The following is an 18,287-nucleotide window of genomic DNA, read 5'->3' as shown; positions in this document are numbered from 1 at the left end:
TTGATGTTCATCTTATATCCTCCTTTCAAGACACTGTCCATTCTGTTTAACTGCTCTTGCAAGTCCTTTGCTCTCTCTGACAGAATTACAATGTCATCGGCGAACCTCAAAGTTTTTATTTCTTCTCCCTGGATTTTAATGACTACTCCGAACTTTTCTTTTGTTTCTTTTACTGCTTGCTCAATATACAGATTTAATAGTATCGGGGAGAGGCCACAACCCTGTCTCTCCCTTCCCAACCACTGCTTCCCTTTCATGCCCCTCGACTCTTATAACTGCCATCTGGGTCCTGTACAAATTGTAAATAGCCTTTCGCTCCCTGTATTTTACCCCTGCCACCTTCAGAATTTGAAAGAGAGTATTCCAGTCAACATTGTCAAAAGCTTTCTCTAAGTCTACAAATACTGGAAATGTGGGTTTGCCTTTCCTTAATCTTTCTACTAAGATAAGTCATAGTGTCAGTATTGCCTCATGTGATCCAACATTTCTACAGAATCCAAACTGATCTTCGCCGATGTCAGCTTCTACCAGTTTTTCCATTTGTCTGTAAAGAATTCAGATTAGTATTTGGCAGCTGTGACTTATTAAACTGATAGTTCGGTAATTTTCACATCTGTCAACACCTGCTTTCTTTGGGATTGGAATTATTATATTCTTCTTGAAGTCTGAGGGTATTTCGCCTGTCTCATACATCTTACTCACCAGATGGTAGAGTTTTGTCAGTACTGGCTCTCCCAAGGCCATCAGTAGTTCCAATGGAATGTTGTCTACTCCCGGGGCCTTGTTTCAACTTAGATCTCTCAGTGCCATGTCAAACTCTTCACGCAGTATCATATCTCCCATTTCATCTTCATCTACATCCTCTTCCATTTCCATAATATTGTCCTCAAGTACATCGCCCTTGTATAGACCCTGTATATACTCCCACCTTTCTGCTTTCCCTTCTTTGCTTAGAACTGGGTTTCCATCTGAGCTCTTCATATTCATGCAAGTGGTTCTCTTTTCTCCAAAGGTCTCTTTAATTTTCCTGTAGGCAGTATCTATCTTACCCCTTGTACAATAATCCTCTACATCCTTACATTTGTCCTCTAGCCATCCCTGCTTAGCCATTTTGCACTTCCTGTCGATCTCTTTTTTGAGACGTTTGTATTCCTTTTGCCTGCTTCATTTACTGCATTTTTGTATTTTCTCCTTTCATAAATTAAATTCAGTATGTCTTCTGTTACCCAAGGATTTCTACTAGCCCTCGTCTTTTTTCCTACTTGATCCTCTGCTGCCTTCACTATTTAATTCCTCAAAGCTACCCATTCTTCTTCTACTGTATTTCTTTCCCCCATTCCTGTCAATTGTTCCCTTATGCTCTCTTTGAAGCTCTCTACAACCTCTGGTTTAGTCAGTTTATCCAGGTCCCATATCCTTAAATTCCCATCTTTTTGCAGTTTCTTCAGTTTTAATCTACAGTTCATAACCAATAGATTGTGGTCAGAGTCCACATCTGCCCCTGGAAATGTCTTACAATTTAAAACCTGGTTCCTAAATCTCTGTCTTACCATTATATAATCTATCTGAAACCTTCTAGTATCTCCATGATTCTTCCATGTATACAACCATCTTGCATGATTCTTGAACCAAGTGTTAGCTATGATTGACACTGCTTCACAAAGCATGGACTACATCTAAATCAGTTTGGCAAAAATAAACTAGCAGCAGACATTGGAAAAACTTTTCATGAAATAATAGGCCTAAACAATAACGATCATGAAAGCAGACGAGTCATAGCCCTAACTAATGAGGGAAACTAGTGAACTGGGCCAACTCTAGCAGGATTTGGTCCAGTAACAAAAATCTGCAACAAGTAATTAATACACAAACGAAAGTTCACTCAATACAATTAAAGACAAACAAAAGTTAACAGTGTTTCATCAGAACATAAGAGGCCTATACTGCAAGCTGGATCAGTTCACAGCAAATATAGAAGACACAAAAGGTATAAACAGTGCCCACATTCTGTGTCTAACAGGACACCACATCACTGCTGGTATTGAAGTGGTCCCTATTCCCAACTATGTTTTGGCAACGTCTTATTGCAGGAACTATATGGACAAAGGAGGCGTAGCTGTATATGTAAAAAACAATGTCTTTTTCATGGCAATAGATGTACAAAGATTCTGCTTTGAGCAACATTTTGAAGTATGTGCTATAGAGGTGCCAGACACTGTCTCCAGATTAACAGTTGTGGCAGTTTACAGGGCACCATCTGGTAATTTTAAAGTGTTTGTTAAACAATTAGATACTCTTTTGTTGTACTTAAGTAGAAAAAATAGGGGCATGGTAGTTGTTGGGGATTTTAACATAGATTTCTTGGTTCATTCTTCCTGCAAGGTGGAGTTTGAAAATCTTATGTGCACGTACAACCTTGTTCCCGTGGTTAGCTCGCCCACCAGAACCACAACCTCTTCCAGTACTCTCATTGATAACGTTCTTGTTGATAAGAGTAAAGTCAACCATATTAATATTGAAATGGTTATAAATGGTCTGTCTGACCATGACGGACAACGAGTTACTTTCAACAGTTTGGGAATTCCTCTGAGTGACACCTCACCTAGATGGAAAACAGTAAGGAAAATAAGTGAGGAAGCTATTCAAACGTTCAGATCATGTCTTCAGCATACTGACTGGACATCTGTTTATCTAGCAGAAACTGCTAATTCAAAATACAATTTATTCACAAATGAGATAGCAGGTTCCTTTGAAAGTGTATTTCCAAAAAAGTCATACAGAGTCCAACCTGCTAGGTCTGCAAAAAAACTATGGCTCACTAAGGGCATCATAGCTTCCTGTCAGAGGAAAAGACAACTCTACATAGCATCAAAGACTTGTAACAACCCTGCTCAGCTAAAACATTATAAACTCTACTGTAAAATTCTTGCCAAAGTAATTAAAAACTCTAAAAGTATGTGTATAGCATCTTAAATTACTAATTCTGAAAATAAAATTAAAACAATCTGGAATGTGATAAAGAGAGAAACAGGGACTGCAAACTACACCAAAGACAAAAATATTGTTTTAACTGTTGACAACTCAGAGATAACTAATAGTGAGGAAATTGCTGAAATCTTTAACCAACATTTTTTAACTGTCCCAACACAGATAGGTTGCCATGGTTCTGTAGATAAAGCTGCCTGTATAATGAAAAATAATTTTCCAGAACCTTTCAGTCAAATAAGTGTGCCTCCCATTACTGCCAATAAAATCAAAAAAATCATACAGTCTTTGAAAAATAAACATTCTGCTGGTATTGACGATATTTCAAGCAAGCTGTTGAAGGCTTGCTGTAGTGAAGTGACCAAAGTTTTGGCTCACATCTGCAACACATCCATGCAACAAGGAGTGTTTCCAGACAGAATGAAATACGCTGTTGTCAGGCCCCTGTACAAAGCAGGGGATGCTACAAATGTGTCAAACTATCGCCCTATCTCTCTCTTAACAACATTTTCAAAAGTCCTAGAAAAAGCTCTGTACAACAGGATTGTGGCACACCTTGGTGACCTGAACATCATTAAAAGTCTGCAGTTTGGTTTTCAAAAGGGAGTTTCAATAGATAACGCAATTTTCTCATTCACAAATGATGTTCTAGAGTCTATAAACAGAAAGAGGCTGCCAACTGGTGTCTTATGCGACCTATCAAAGGCATTTGACTGTGTAGATCACCAGATACTCCTCAAGAAGGCCTGTCATTATGGAATTACTAGACCTGTAGGGAACTGATTAAAATCGTACCTCGAAAATAGGAAGCAGAAGATTACTCTAGATGTTTCAGATAGTGTATCACAACATATAGTGGACTCTGAGTGGGTAATTGTGCAGCAGGGAGCGCCACAGGGATCAGTGCTTGGGCCCTTGCTGTTCCTCATATATGTTAATGACCTGCCTTTATCCATCAATAAGCAGTGTAAATTTACAATGTTCGCTGATGATACGAGCATTGTGGTGGATAATGTGTCAACTACTGACTTAGAATCCGAGGTCAATGATATCCTTAAAGAAGTTCTGGGTTGGTTTAGTATTAACTCCCTTTCAATAAACCTGAAAAAAACCAATTTTATCCAGTTCCAGACAACCCACAAAAACCCAAAAGAAATAGTTATCACACAGAATGATCAGATGATAAAGCAAGTGTACTTATCAAAATTCCTAGGCGTATACGTGGACAGTAGGCTGAACTGGGAACATCACATTCTACAAACACTAAAACGGCTGACGTCGGCAACATTTGCTTTACGAATTTTGTCACGCTTCAATGACATTACCATCTCAAAGTCAGCTTACTTTGGCTATTTTCATTCAGTCATGTGTTATGGCATCATCTTCTGGGGCAATACACCTGCCGCAAAGAAAATCCTCACAGTACAAAAAAGAGTAATAAGAATCATTTGTGGTGTACCCACATGAACATCATGTCGAAATCTTTTTAAACGACTTGAAATACTGACAGCAACATCTCAGTACATATATTCACTGATGTGCTTCATAATAAATAACCCCACTCTGTATGAAACGAATTGCCTACATCATGAACATAACACCAGAAGAAAAGAGGATTTCCACTGTGAGTTAAAGAACTTGACACTTATTCAGAAAGGGGTAAAGTACGCTGGAACGAAAATTTTCAATTCCCTACCCAACAGCATCAAAAGTATGAGTAGTACATCAGTGTTTAAACGTAGCTTGAAAAATTATTTACTTGAGACCTCACTTTATTCACTAGAGGAATTCTTTCAGAGAAATAAGTAAAACCCAGATTGGAAAGATGTTTTTAAATTTTTTGACACTGTTTACTGTTAAACTAATGTAATAATGCCCTAATCTAAAAATTCCTGTTTTTCTCATTTCCATTTTTGGGTCACTTTTAAACCCAAAGTGGGAAGTTTTGAATACTGTTCAAGGTTAAAATAGATGCAATAATGCCCTAAATATGAAACTGCTATCTTCACATTTATGTTGACTAGTTTTTAAGCTAATAAGTATGACTTTTGTGCACTGTTATTAATACTATAACAATGTCTTTATTCTATGTATTTTATTATGTACATTAACACGTTCCACATCTGAGTGACTTGCTCACATGTACAGATCTATGGAACAAGTATATAAATAAAATAAAATAAAAATAAAAATTAAGTTATGCTCTGTGCAAAATTCTACCAGGCGGCTTCCTCTTTCATTTCTTAGCCCCATTCCGTATTCACCTATGTTTCCTTCTCTTCCTTTTCCTACTGTTGAATTCCAGCCACCCATGACTATTAAATTTTCGTCTCCCTTCACTATCTGAATAATTTCTTTTATCTCATCATACATTTCATCATTTTCTTCATCATCTGCAGAGCTAGTTGGCATATAAACTTGTACTAATGTAGTTGGCGTGGGCATCGTGTCTATCTTGGCCACAATAATGCGTTCACTATGATGTTTGTAGTAGCTTACCCACACTCCTATTTTTTTATTCATTATTAAACCTACTCCTGTGTTACCCCTATTTGATTTTGTATTTATAACCCTGTATTCACCTGACCAAAAGTCTTGTTCCTCCTGCCACCGAACTTCACTAATTCCCATTACATCTAACTTTAACCTATCCATTTCCCTTTTTAAATTTTCTAAACTACCTGCCCAATTAATGGATCTGACATTCCATACTCCGATCCGTAGAACGCCAGTTTTCTTTCTCCTGATAATGACGTCCTCTTGAACAGTCACCGCCCGGAGATCCGAATGGGGGACTATTTTACCTCTGGAATATTTTACCCAAGAGGATGCCATCATCATTTAATCATACAGTAAAGATGCATGCCCTCGGGAAAAATTACGGCTGTAGTTTCCCCTTGCTTTCAGCCATTCGCAGTACCACAAAAGCAAGGCTGTTTTGGTTAGTGTTACATGGCCAGATCAGTCAATCATCCAGACTGTTGCCCCTGCAACTACTGAGAAGGCTGTTGCCCCTCTTCAGGAACCACACGTTTAAGGTCCATGGTTCACGGGGGGGGGGGGGGGGGGGGAGTCGTGCAAAAATTGGCAACTTGTTTTAAATATTCACAAATGTAAAATCACAAAATACAGGATGACTACATCAATGGATCACAGCTGTAATTAGTCAACTCATGCCAAAACTTGGGTGTAATTATTTTTAAAGGTATTAGTAAGCGGCGAAGAACTATTTAAAAAACTTGGTACTCTTAAAGGCCCAATGAGTACACCTACAAATCAGCAGTTGTGCACATTGGGGAAATCATTATTGACTAGTTCACTAATAATTCTAACCATAGTCATGAAACAAGAGCCTGTTTGAACTTGCAGTTAACAAGGAAAAACAGAAAAAAAAACACGAAATAGCATTTTGCACCAGGGAATGAAATAGTGTAATAAATTGCCCAAAGAGATGAAAAAGATTATTGACATACAGCTATTAAAAAGGCAGCTAAAATATACTTGGTAAGTAATGTATACTACGCAACTAAAGATTACTTAGAGAACTCAAGCTAGGGGTCAATACTGATAGGGGACAGTTACAGCATACCCTCACATCACAAGACGTGATCACTATGTAAGGATTTTGGAAGCAAATGTGCCTAGAACCATAGCACACAATAACAATTTCTTTCTCATTCTTCTGATCTCAACATCTCACTCATTGGGGGGCATGCTGACTGAGTTTTGCAGCCAGACTGAATGGAGGATACGGAGACATGCATGTTTGTGGTCTGTCCTGGATTCACCAGCAGACAACCCTAGTCTGTGCAGTGATGCAGTGCAAAACTGTGTATTATGTCATAAGATATTTGGTGCAAATTTCTTATAATCAAAATGATGTTATACAACAAGGGCCAACTGAATGAGCCAGTGCAGTTGTCAAGCTGCTGACCTCATATCCATCAGGGTGGAGTTCACCCTATCCAGCCATCTTCATTTAGTTATCTGTGGTATTCCCAAATCATTGCAGGCAAATGTCAGCAAGGTTCCTTCAACAAGGTTTCGGTTGAGAATCTGTCCGATCCTTATAAAACATCCTTGTAAGTTCTGTGGTTAACTATATTAGAACTATCTTATTTTGTTATATTATGATGATCAATTCTGTATCATTGTGAGACAATCCCTGCACGAATCCATACATATTATAAGAATGGATGTACGTATGTTCCATACGTCCTCCTAAACCAGTCAAATGATTTCAACTAAACTTTTTACACATATCCCTTACTGTCAGGCAACAATCACTGTTAGGGTAAGAACCAAGTGCATACCATAGTTCAAGAGATATGATGTCATAAATATTAAGACGTGTGAAAAACTGCCACACTGTGCATGACATTAAATGTTCTTCTTCCATGCTGCTAGCTAATTTGCAATAAATTTCACAGATAGTATCCAAATATGCTGCTGAATGTACCCACACAAATACAGGGTGAGTCACCTAACGTTACCACTGGATATATTTCGTAAACCACATCAAATACTGACGAATCGATTCCACAGACCGAACGTGAGGAGAGGGGCTAGTGTAATTGGTTAATACAAACCATAAAAAATTGCACGGAAGTATGTTTTTTAACACAAACGTACATTTTTGTAAATGGATCCCCGTTAGTTTTGTTAGCACATCTGAACATATAAACAAACACGTAATCATTGCCGTTTGTTGCATTGTAAAATGTTAATTACATCCAGAGATATTGTATCCTAAAGCTGACACTTGAGTACCACTCCTCCGCTGTTCGATCGTGTGTATCGGAGAGCACCGAATTACGTAGGGATCCAAAGGGAACGGTTATGGACCTTAGGTACAGAAGAGACTGGAACAGCACATTACGTCCACATGCTAATACCTTTTTATTGGTCTTTTTCACTGACGCACATGTACATTACCATGAGGGGTGAGGTACACATACATGCGTGGTTTCCGTTTTCAATTACAGAGTGGAATAGAGTGTGTCCCGACATGTCAGGCCAATAGAAGTTCAATGTGGTGGCCATCATTTGCTGCACACAATTGCAATCTCTGGCATAATGAATGTCGTACACGCCACAGTACGTCTGGTGTAATGTTGCTGCAGGCTGTCACAATATGTTGTTTCATATCCTCTGGGGTTATAGGCACATCACGGTACACATTCTCCTTTAACGTACCCCACAGAAAGAAGTCCAGAGGTGTAAGATCAGGAGAACGGGCTGGCCAATTTATGCATCCTCCACGTCCTATGAAACGTCCGTCGAACGTGTACCTCACCCCTCATGGTAATGTACATGTGCGTCAGTGAAAAAAACCAATAAAAAGGTATTAGCATGTGGACGTAATGTGCTGTTCCAGTCTCTTTTGTGCCTAAGGTCCATCACCGTTCCCATTGGATCCCTACGTAATTCGGTGCTCTCCAATACACATGATGGAACAGCGGAGGAGTGGTACTCAAGCGTCAACTTTAGGTTACAATATCTCTGGATGTAATTAACATTTTACAATGCAACAAATGGCACTGATTACGTATTTGTTTATATGTTCAGATGTGCTAACAAAACTAATGGGGTTTCCATTTTAAAAAACGTAGGTTTGTGTTAAAAAACATACTACTGTGAATTTTTTTATGGTTTGTATTAACCAATTACACTAGCCCCTCTCCTCACGTTCGGTCTGTGGGATCGATTCATCAGTAGTTGATGTGGTTTACGAAATACATCCATCGGTAATGTTAGGTGACTCACCCTGTATATCATTGTATGAAGAATAGTTCAAGAGAGACCCCTTACTCTGACCGATCTCCTCTTCCACTTCAAGAGGCTGCAGTTTCCTGTGAGACCTGCATTTGCCATTACAGTTAATAAGTCACAGGGGCACTTTATTAAATACTGTGGAGTTGATCTGACGTCATCATGTTTTTATTGTGGATAACCTCTCATCATTTGCTCAAGGGTGGGCACACCCAAGAATTTATTCATCGTAGCTCCTAGACGTGTAACTACAAATATTGTTTGTAACCAAAGTATGTGTTAAATAACCGTTACAGAGTATTAAACAATGGAAAATCCAGGATGGAGTGTAACAATTATGAGAAGGAAAGTTGCTACTCACTATACAGTGGAGATGCTGAGTCGCAGATAGGCACAACAAAAAGACTCTCACAATTAAAGCTTTCAGCCATTAAGGCCTTCGTCAACACTAGACATACGTACGCACAAAGACACTCTCGTGCAAACGCAACTCACACACACGTGACTGCAGTCTCAACTGAAACCACGCTGTGAGCAGCAGCACCAGTGCATGATGGGAGTGGTGACTGGATGGCTGGAGTGGGGAGGGGAGGGATAATGTGTTGGGTGTGGTGGATGGTGAAGTGTTGCAATGTGGTGGAGGATGGATGACTGTGTAGTGCTGGAAGGGGCTCAAATGGCTCTGAGCACTATGGGACTCAACATCTGAAGTCATCAGTCCAGGGAAGGGGCCGGATGGGTGAGGACAGTAGTGTCTAAAGTGCTCGTCATTTACGACGGCGGCCGAGTTTAGGTTCGTTTTGCACATCTGACGTCACAAAACACCGTCAGCCAATGAACAGAGAACGACGTTGCCAGAGCTCGACTGCAGTGCAGAGCACGGACGAGTATCTTCAGTTTTAGAAACATTCTGTAATAAATAATGTAATTGAACAAAAGCAATGTCTTGATAGCAGAATTTCTTTTATAGAAAGTTTGGCAAAAGCATTCTTTATACCAATTGCTTCATATTCTATTAATTAATTAAACCAAACAAGCAATAAGCCTCCTATTTCAGGTGATAGCAAGGAAAGGTGTTTGTATCATTCTCACTAACCGCTTTTTCACAATAAAGAACAGCGGTAATTGTTACCTACTGTAACAAATGTGAGTAATTCATAGTCATACCAACAGTGTTTGTCGGTATTTTGTGTGCTAATTTGAAGTCCTTTGGAAGATATATTAAATGACGAGTTGCCGGCACGGTAATTCAGCGTGTTCGGTCACAGGGTTAGCTACCCTCTGTAATAAAAAAGCTGAGTCAAGGGATCAATGACAAACTGAAACAGGTGTCTTGCGATGTCTGCCCCGAGCACATACAACGAATGAAAATGAACAAAATCAGAATTTAAAAAAAAATAAAAGCTGTGTTACTGTAATGGTTAAAGTGTTTGACTGCTAAGCGAAAGGTTCTGAGTTCAAACGTTGTTCGGTGCTTAATATTTTCTTTATTTAAAAACAATTTTGAAGTGTCATACTTCATGAATTTTATTCGTTTGAATGTAATTTTTTGAAATTTCTAGTGGCAACTAAAATCGACCATACGGAAAGTATACGCTATGGACTTTTACCTCTGCAAACTCTTCAAAATTTCGTGCAATTGTTTACTATATCTAATGCTGCACAATAACTGTGTTGAACATCGAAACAAAATTAAGTCATTTATGGGGGGAAGGTGTCAGTCAAGAAGATGTGTAAAAATCAAATTATTGGGCCAAATAGTTTTTGTGAAATCAAATGACAAAGTGTGTCAAAGCAGTCGAAACACCGCGTGTCTGCACAGGCGAGCAGTGCAGTGATGACAAAATTGCGCACAGAGCAGAATGCGGGGAGCACGTCTCTGTAGCAGCGAAAGGGTTAATGCGGTCACGGTGGCTTTACTTCATAAACTGCACACTCCCCCTAAACGAAAGTTTGCGAACTAAACTATGGCGCTGCTTCTCTTGGTGCGTGCACCTGGCAACGCAGCAATCTCCCGCGTCTGGGCGGGCATGCGCGAACCGCCAAGATAAAAGAATTGAACTATAACAAAAGCTGAAGCCAAGAGGGTTACAGGATCTAAGATGTATTGCAGGGAAAGTTCCCATTGAAATTTTATGAACTGAAGGACGTCATGTCTGGCAGCATGTTCAGCAACAGGGTGTTCCACTTGTTTCTTGGCCACAGTTTGTCAGTGGCCATTCATGTAGACAGACAGCTTGTTGGTTGTCCTGCCCACATAGAATGCACCACAGTGGTTGCAGCTTAGCTTGTAAACTACATGACTGGTTTCAAAGGTAGCCCTGCCTTTGATGGGATAGGCGATGTTAGTGACCGGACTGGAGTAGGTGGTGGTGGGAAGATGTATGGGACAGGTCTCGCATCTAGGTCTATTACAGGGGTATGAGCCCTGAGGTAAGGGATTGGGAGTGGGGGTTGTGCAGAGGTGGACAAGTATATTGTGTAGGTCTGGTGGACGGTGGAATACACTGTGGGAGGGGCGGGAAGGATAGTGGGCAGCACATGGCTCATTTCAGGGCATGACGGGAGATAATCAAAACCGTGGCAGAGATTGTAATTCAGTTGCTCTAGTCCTGGGTGGTACTGAGCTATGAGGGGAATGATCCTCTGTGGCCAAAGTCTGGGACTTTGGGAGGAGGTGGGAGACTGGAAAGATAAGGCACGGGCAATTTGTTCTTGTACAGGGATGGGAGGATAATTATGGTCAGTGAAGGCTTCAGTGAGACCCTCAGCATGTTTTGAGAGGGACTGCTCATCACTGCAGATACACCGACCACGAGTGGCTACGCTGTACGGAAGGGACTTCTCGGTATAGAACGGGTGGCAGCTGTCGAAGTGGAGGTACGGCTGGTGGTTATTAGGTTTGATACGTACAGAGGTACTGATGTAACCGTCTTTGAGGTGGAGGTCAACCAATGTCTAGGAAGGTGGCTTGTTGAGTTGAATAGGACCAGGCGAAGCAAATAGGAGAGAAGTTGCCGAGGTTCTGGAGGAATGTGGATTAGAGTGTCATCACCTTTGATCTAGATAGCACAGATGTTAAAGATGTGACTCAGCATCTCAGCTATATGGTGAGTTGCAACTTTCCTTCTCATAATCGTTACATTACAGAGAATTTGTATTTTACTTACTACATTTCTTAATTTGGATACTGTACTTATATGTCTGTACATTGTGCATATTTCTTTGTATGACTGTTTCATAATTTCAAAGGGCTTTTCTTAAAGACGTGGAAATGAAATTTTTTAGTCTTACCCTACAAACACAGTTCTTTTTTGTTTTTGTTTCTAACAGAAAATTGGCAAAATTAAAATCTGGGTAAGGCCAGGTTTGTCAGCTAGTAAATAATTAAATATGAAATAGCGTGTTCACATAGGCCCAGTCATAGGTAAGGCAGATAGCAGACTTTGGTTTATCAGCAAGATTCTGGAAAATATTCAGTCTACAAAGAAGACTGCTGACAAATCACTTGTGCATCCCACTTCATTGAATTTTGTTGCAGTCTATTTGAAGGAATACAACAAATACGGATCTGTTAATTTTCAGCCATCTGCTTTACTTTCATTCCTAGGGGTTTCAAACAGATTTTCCAAGTTCTTCACTAAAACTATTTCTTAAAATTCTATAACTAATTTTTTGAAATGCATCTCAAAACTGCACTGCATCGTGCATGTTGGCATAATTAATATTATCTGCCTTTTTCATTTTTCTTGTTCTCCTTCATGGCTACTCTGGACAATTGTGTCCATATTAACACAAAAACTTAGAGAAATAACCTAAAAGAATGAGGATTACTGTGAGCAAAGTGTAGGTTATCAGTGGTTTGTCAGGAGTTGAGCAGAGCGCTGTTGCAGAAGCTGTGCAAACCGCCACTGACGCGTGGTGTTGTTACTAGCAACAGTCCAGACTTGAGGGGTTTTTCCCAAATCACCATATTTCTAGGCTGGGGGCTTATACTGTACAACTTGATGTGGTTTTGACAGAAGTTGTCATATAATCATATGCATAATTCTGAGGATGTCGAATGCAAGCATGCAAAAGTGCACGCATTGTAATGTACAGATGCTGGAAATCAGTTTACGGGATGCAGTTCAGTGCCTCTTGCACTCGGTTGGTCAATATACGGTCGATTAATGCCGTTTACGGATGGTGCCGGAGTTCTCATCCGATGACGTCACATATATGCTCGACTAGAGACAGATCCGGTGATTGAGCAGGCCGAGACAACACGTTTACACTCTGTAGAGCACGTTGGGTTACAACAGCAGTACGAGGTGCATTCAAGTTCTAAGGCCTCCGATTTTTTTTCTAATTAACCAGTCACCCGAAATCGATGAAACTGGTGTTACTTCTCGACGTAATCGCCCTGCAGACGTACACATTTTTCACAACACTGACGCCACGATTCCATGGCAGCGGCGAAGGCTTCTTTAGGAGTCTGTTTTGACAACTGGAAAATCGCTGAGGCAATAGCAGCACGGTTGGTGAATGTGCGGCCACGGAGAGTGTCTTTCATTGTTGGAAAAAGCCAAAAGTCACTAGGAGCCAGGTCAGGTGAGTAGGGAGCACGAGGAATCACTTCAAAGTTGTTATCACGAAGAAACTGTTGCGTGACGTTAGCTCGATGCGCGGGTGCATTGTCTCGGTGAAACAGCACACTCGCAGCCCTTCCCGGACGTTTTTGTTGCAGTGCAGGAAGGAATTTGTTCTTCAAAACATTTTCGTAGGATGCACCTGTTACCGTAGTGCCCTTTGGAACGCAATGTGTCAGGATTACGCCCTCGCTGTCCCAGAACATGGACACCATCATTTTTTCAGCATTGGCGGTTACCCGAAATTTTTTTGGTGGCGGTGAATCTGTGTGCTTCCATTGAGCTGACTGGCGCTTTGTTTCTGGATTGAAAAATGGCATCCACGTCTCATCCATTGTCACAACCGACGAAAAGAAAGTCCCATTCGTGCTGTCGTTGCGCGTCAACATTGCTTGGCAACATCCCACACGGGCAGCCGTGTGGTCGTCCGTCAGCATTCGTGGCACCCACCTGGATGACACTTTTTGCATTTTCAGGTCGTCATGCAGGATTGTGTGCACAGAACCCACAGAAATGCCAACTCTGGAGGCGATCTGTTCAACAGTCATTCGGCGATCCCCCAAAACAATTCTCTCCACTTCCTCGATCGTGTCGTCAGACTAGTTTGTGCGAGCCCGAGGTTGTTTCAGTTTGTTGTCACACGATGTTCTGCCTTCATTAAACTGTCGCACCCACGAACACACTTTCGACCCAGCCGTAACTCCATCACCACACGTCTCCTTCAACTGTCGCTGAATTTCAATTGGTTTCACACCATGCAAATTCAGAAAACGAATGATTGCACGCTGTTCAAGTAAGGAAAACGTCGCCATTTTTTAAGTATTTAAAACAGTTCTCATTCTCGCCGCTGGCGGTTAAATTCCATCTGCCATACGGTGCTGCCATCTCTGGGATGTATTGACAATGAACGCGGCCTCATTTTAAAACAAAGCGCATGTTTCTATCTCTTTCCAGTCTGGAGAAAAAAAATCGGAGGCGTTAGAACTTGAATGCACCTCGTATGTGAATGAGCATTGTCCTGTCGGAAAACACTCCCTAGAATGCTGTTCACGAATGGCAGAACAACAGGTCGAATCGACAGACTGATGCAAACATTTGCAGTCAGGGTGCGTGGGATAATCACAGGAGGGCTCCTGCAGTCATATGAAATTGTATCCCAGATCATAACTCCACATACAGATCCAGTCTGTTTGGCACTCCTTCTGACCAACATATGGCCATCACTAGCTCCAAGGCAGAACCGAGAGACTTCCAACCTGCCCTCCAATGAGCTCTTGATTGACACCACTGAACACCCAAATGGTAGTGGTTTGGGATCAGTGGAATGCATGCTACAAGCTGTCTGGCTCAGAGCTGTCCTCAAAGAAATTGATTTTTAACAGTTCATTGTGTCATTGTGGTGCCAAATGCTGCTCCAATTGTTGCTGCAGATGCAGTACAGCGTAACAGAGCCATACACTGAACACAATTGTCTTCCCTCTCAGTAGTGTCCTGTGGCTATCCAGAGATCAGTCTTCTTGTGACTGTAGATTCTCATGATCTATGCTGCCAACAGTTAGCTACCACAGCTACATTCCTGCTAAATTTTTCTGCAATATCGCAGAAGGAACATCTAGCTCTCGTGGCCCTATCGTGACCTTGTTGAAACTTGCTGAGGTGTTGATAAAGGCATCTTTGTCATCTTAAAGGAACTCTTGACTATCATCAACTCATCACATCCAGTCTCAAAAATAACTAACGCTCATGACCATTACGGCATGTATTTAAACCAAATCTCATTTGCAGCCTTACAGTGGTGCTACTAATGCCACTCTTATGTGACTGGCATAAAATTTGTATAGCTATCATCTTTCAGATGTAGATTAGATTTAGATTAGATTAGATTTACTTTCATTCCAAGTGATCCGTAGTGAGGAGGTCCTCCAGGATGTGGAACATGTCAGAAAAACAACAATACATGACAAATATTTACAACTAAAACAAATAAGCTAATGTACCATTCCACAGGTCCCAAGTGGAATGATGGTCATTTTTTAATGAACACTAAGAGTCATTTTACAAATACTAATGCACTGAATTTAAAATAAAAAAGTTTATTATTTATTTATAAGGTAATAAACATGTAATACAACTACTGTAATACTTATTTACAATGAACATATTACTGCACTGAAATGGTGCAGAAGTTAGATTATACTTACACACACACACACACACACACACACACACACACACACAAATTTTCAATGAACACATTACTGCACTGAAATTGTGCAGAAGTTATGTTGTACTTATATAAAAATCAGTTGGTTTTACTAAGAAATTCATCAATGGAGTAGAAGGAGTTGGCCACCAATAAATCCTTTAGGCTTCTCTTAAACTGAATTTCATTGGTTGTTAAGCTTTTTATGGCTGCTGGCAAGTTATTGAAAATGTGTGTTCCTGAATAATGCACACCTTTTTGGACAAGACTAAATGACTTTAAATCCTTGTGAAGATTATTCTTATTTCTAGTATTGATTCCATGAATTGAGCTGTTGGTTTGAAAAAGTGATTTATTTTTTAATGACAAATTTCATTAACGAATAAATATATTGGGAAGCAGTAGTTAGTATCCCTAGTTCCCTAAACAGGCTTCTGCAAGATGTTCTTGAATTCACACCACATATAACTCTTACTGCACATGTCTGTGCCCAGAAAACTTTAGCTTGGCTTGATGAATTACCCCAAAAAATAATCCCATATGACATTATGGAATGAAAGTAAGCATAGTATGCCAGCTTTTTCGTTTTTATATGCCCTATGTCTGACAAAATTCACATTGCAAACAGAGATTTGTTAAGACGCTTCAGCAGTTCTGTGGTGTGCTCCTCCCAGTTGAATTTATTATCAAGCTGTAATCCCAAGAATTTAACACTGTCCATTCTTCTATCTTCTTGTCATCGTATGTCAGACATATACTCTTGGGACACCCCTTACAAGTTCTGAACTGCATGTAGTGTGTTTTTTCAAAGTTTAGTGACAAAGAATTGGCTAGGAACCAGTGATTAATGTCCACAAATATTTTATTGGCTGATCTTTCTAAGACTACACTTGATTTGCTATTTATTGCAATGTTTGTATCATCGGCAAACAAAACAAACTTGGCATCTGGTAATGTTACTGATGAAAGGTCATTGATATACACAAGAAAAAGTAAGGGCCCTAAAATGGAACCTTGTGGGACCCCACATGTAATTAGTTCCCAGTTGGATGATGCCTGATAGCTTGATACATGTCTCTTTCCTACTAACACCCTTTGTTTCCTGCCAGAGATATAAGATTTGAACCATTTTGCAGCATTTCCTGTTACACTATAATATTCTAGTTTACTTAAAAGGATGTTTTGATTTACACAGTCAAATGCCTTTGGCAGATCACAAAATATACCAGTAGAAACACATCTACCAATTTTTGTTTAGATCACACTACTAATTGGTGCTGTGATACTTTTTTTGGGGGGGAGGGGGGGGGGGCAGCATAAATAAGAAAGAGATGTGAGGCTAATGTACTACCCTGGACCCATTTCAACTCTCTGAGTTTCAGGTACTAACTTGATTTTGTGATTAGAATGAACTGATGTTATAAGCTCCCTACTCCTCGGAGATCATACGGGTCAATTAATGATTATTATGTTACAATCCTCTCGTTGTCATTGACCGTGTATATTGAGACTTCATTCATTGTTAAATGCAATGGTGTGGTACTAACTGATGGAGATGCATTAAGAACTCCTAAAATTTAATTTATTTCCTTTATCATACTACACAAACATAAACATACTATTATTCGAACTGTGTGCCACTACTATTAAACATAGAGATAAATCCTTCGCTATGCAACCGCCTTTGGCTCACGCAGCCTACACCTTCCACAGCCTCTCTACAAATGCCTCTGCTTCTGACTCTCTGCACCACTGGGCATTGTCGCCCTCCAAAGAACAGCCACTTACAGATACTACACACCAGTACCCTCACAATAACCGAGCGAGGTGGTGCAGTGGTTAGCACACTGGACTCGCATTCGGGAGGACGACGGTTCAATCCCGTCTCCGGCCATCCTGATTTAGGTTTTCCGTGATTTCCCTAAATCGTTTCAGGCAAATGCCGGGATGGTTCCTTTGAAAGGGCACGGCCGATTTTCTTCCCAATCCTTCCCTCAACCGAGCTGGCACTCCGTCTCTAATGACCTCGTTGTCAACAGGACGCTAAACACTAACCACCACCACCACCCTCACAATATGAGTTCCACAACCTGTGGTGTATATTGGACGTATCATTGAATCTACTTGTTTACTCTCACATTTATTTCCATTGCTTTCATATTATCTAAAACTTTGGAAAGATCTAAATTAACTCCTACAACAGTGTTATCGTTATCCAGGTTTCTAATCATCTCATCTGCATAACCCATTATTGCTTTTTGTGTACTTCTACCTATTTGGATGCCATGCTGACTAGTATTCATTAGACTTTGGTCATATAATTCCTAGGTGATTTTCTGCTTCATTAACCTCTCAATTATTTTAGAGAATGTAAAAGGAGTGATGTGGATTGATAATTTTCTGCTTTATTTTATCCGAATAAAGATATCACTACCAAGATTTTTAATCTGTGGAGGAGCACTCCCTCAGTGGATGTTAAATTAGCAATCTGAGACAAGAGCTTTGCAATTTACAAAGCAGCATGGATTATAAATGACACTGGAACTTCATCTATACCTAATGACATTTTTGGTTTGAGGCATTTTATCACCTTTTGTATTTCATGTTCACTAGATGTAACTAATCTCATACAAATGAAAGATAAATTAAAACAGTTGTCTGCATCAGTTAATGACACAGATAATTGTTTTCATTTA

General features: G+C 40.2%; 1 non-coding gene across 1 annotated transcript; it reads left to right on the top strand.

Annotated features, from left to right (window-relative positions):
- The first annotated feature begins 17,412 nt into the window (after positions 1 to 17,412).
- Positions 17,413 to 17,485, top strand: Trnaa-cgc (transfer RNA alanine (anticodon CGC)). Its single transcript has one exon. It is a non-coding gene; the product is annotated as a tRNA-Ala (tRNA).
- The last annotated feature ends 802 nt before the right edge of the window (positions 17,486 to 18,287 follow it).

The sequence above is a fragment of the Schistocerca nitens genome, unplaced genomic scaffold (genome assembly GCF_023898315.1).
Source record: "Schistocerca nitens isolate TAMUIC-IGC-003100 unplaced genomic scaffold, iqSchNite1.1 HiC_scaffold_466, whole genome shotgun sequence".
NCBI classification, from domain to species: domain Eukaryota; kingdom Metazoa; phylum Arthropoda; class Insecta; order Orthoptera; family Acrididae; genus Schistocerca; species Schistocerca nitens.
This window is presented reverse-complemented; position numbering and strand designations above follow the sequence as displayed.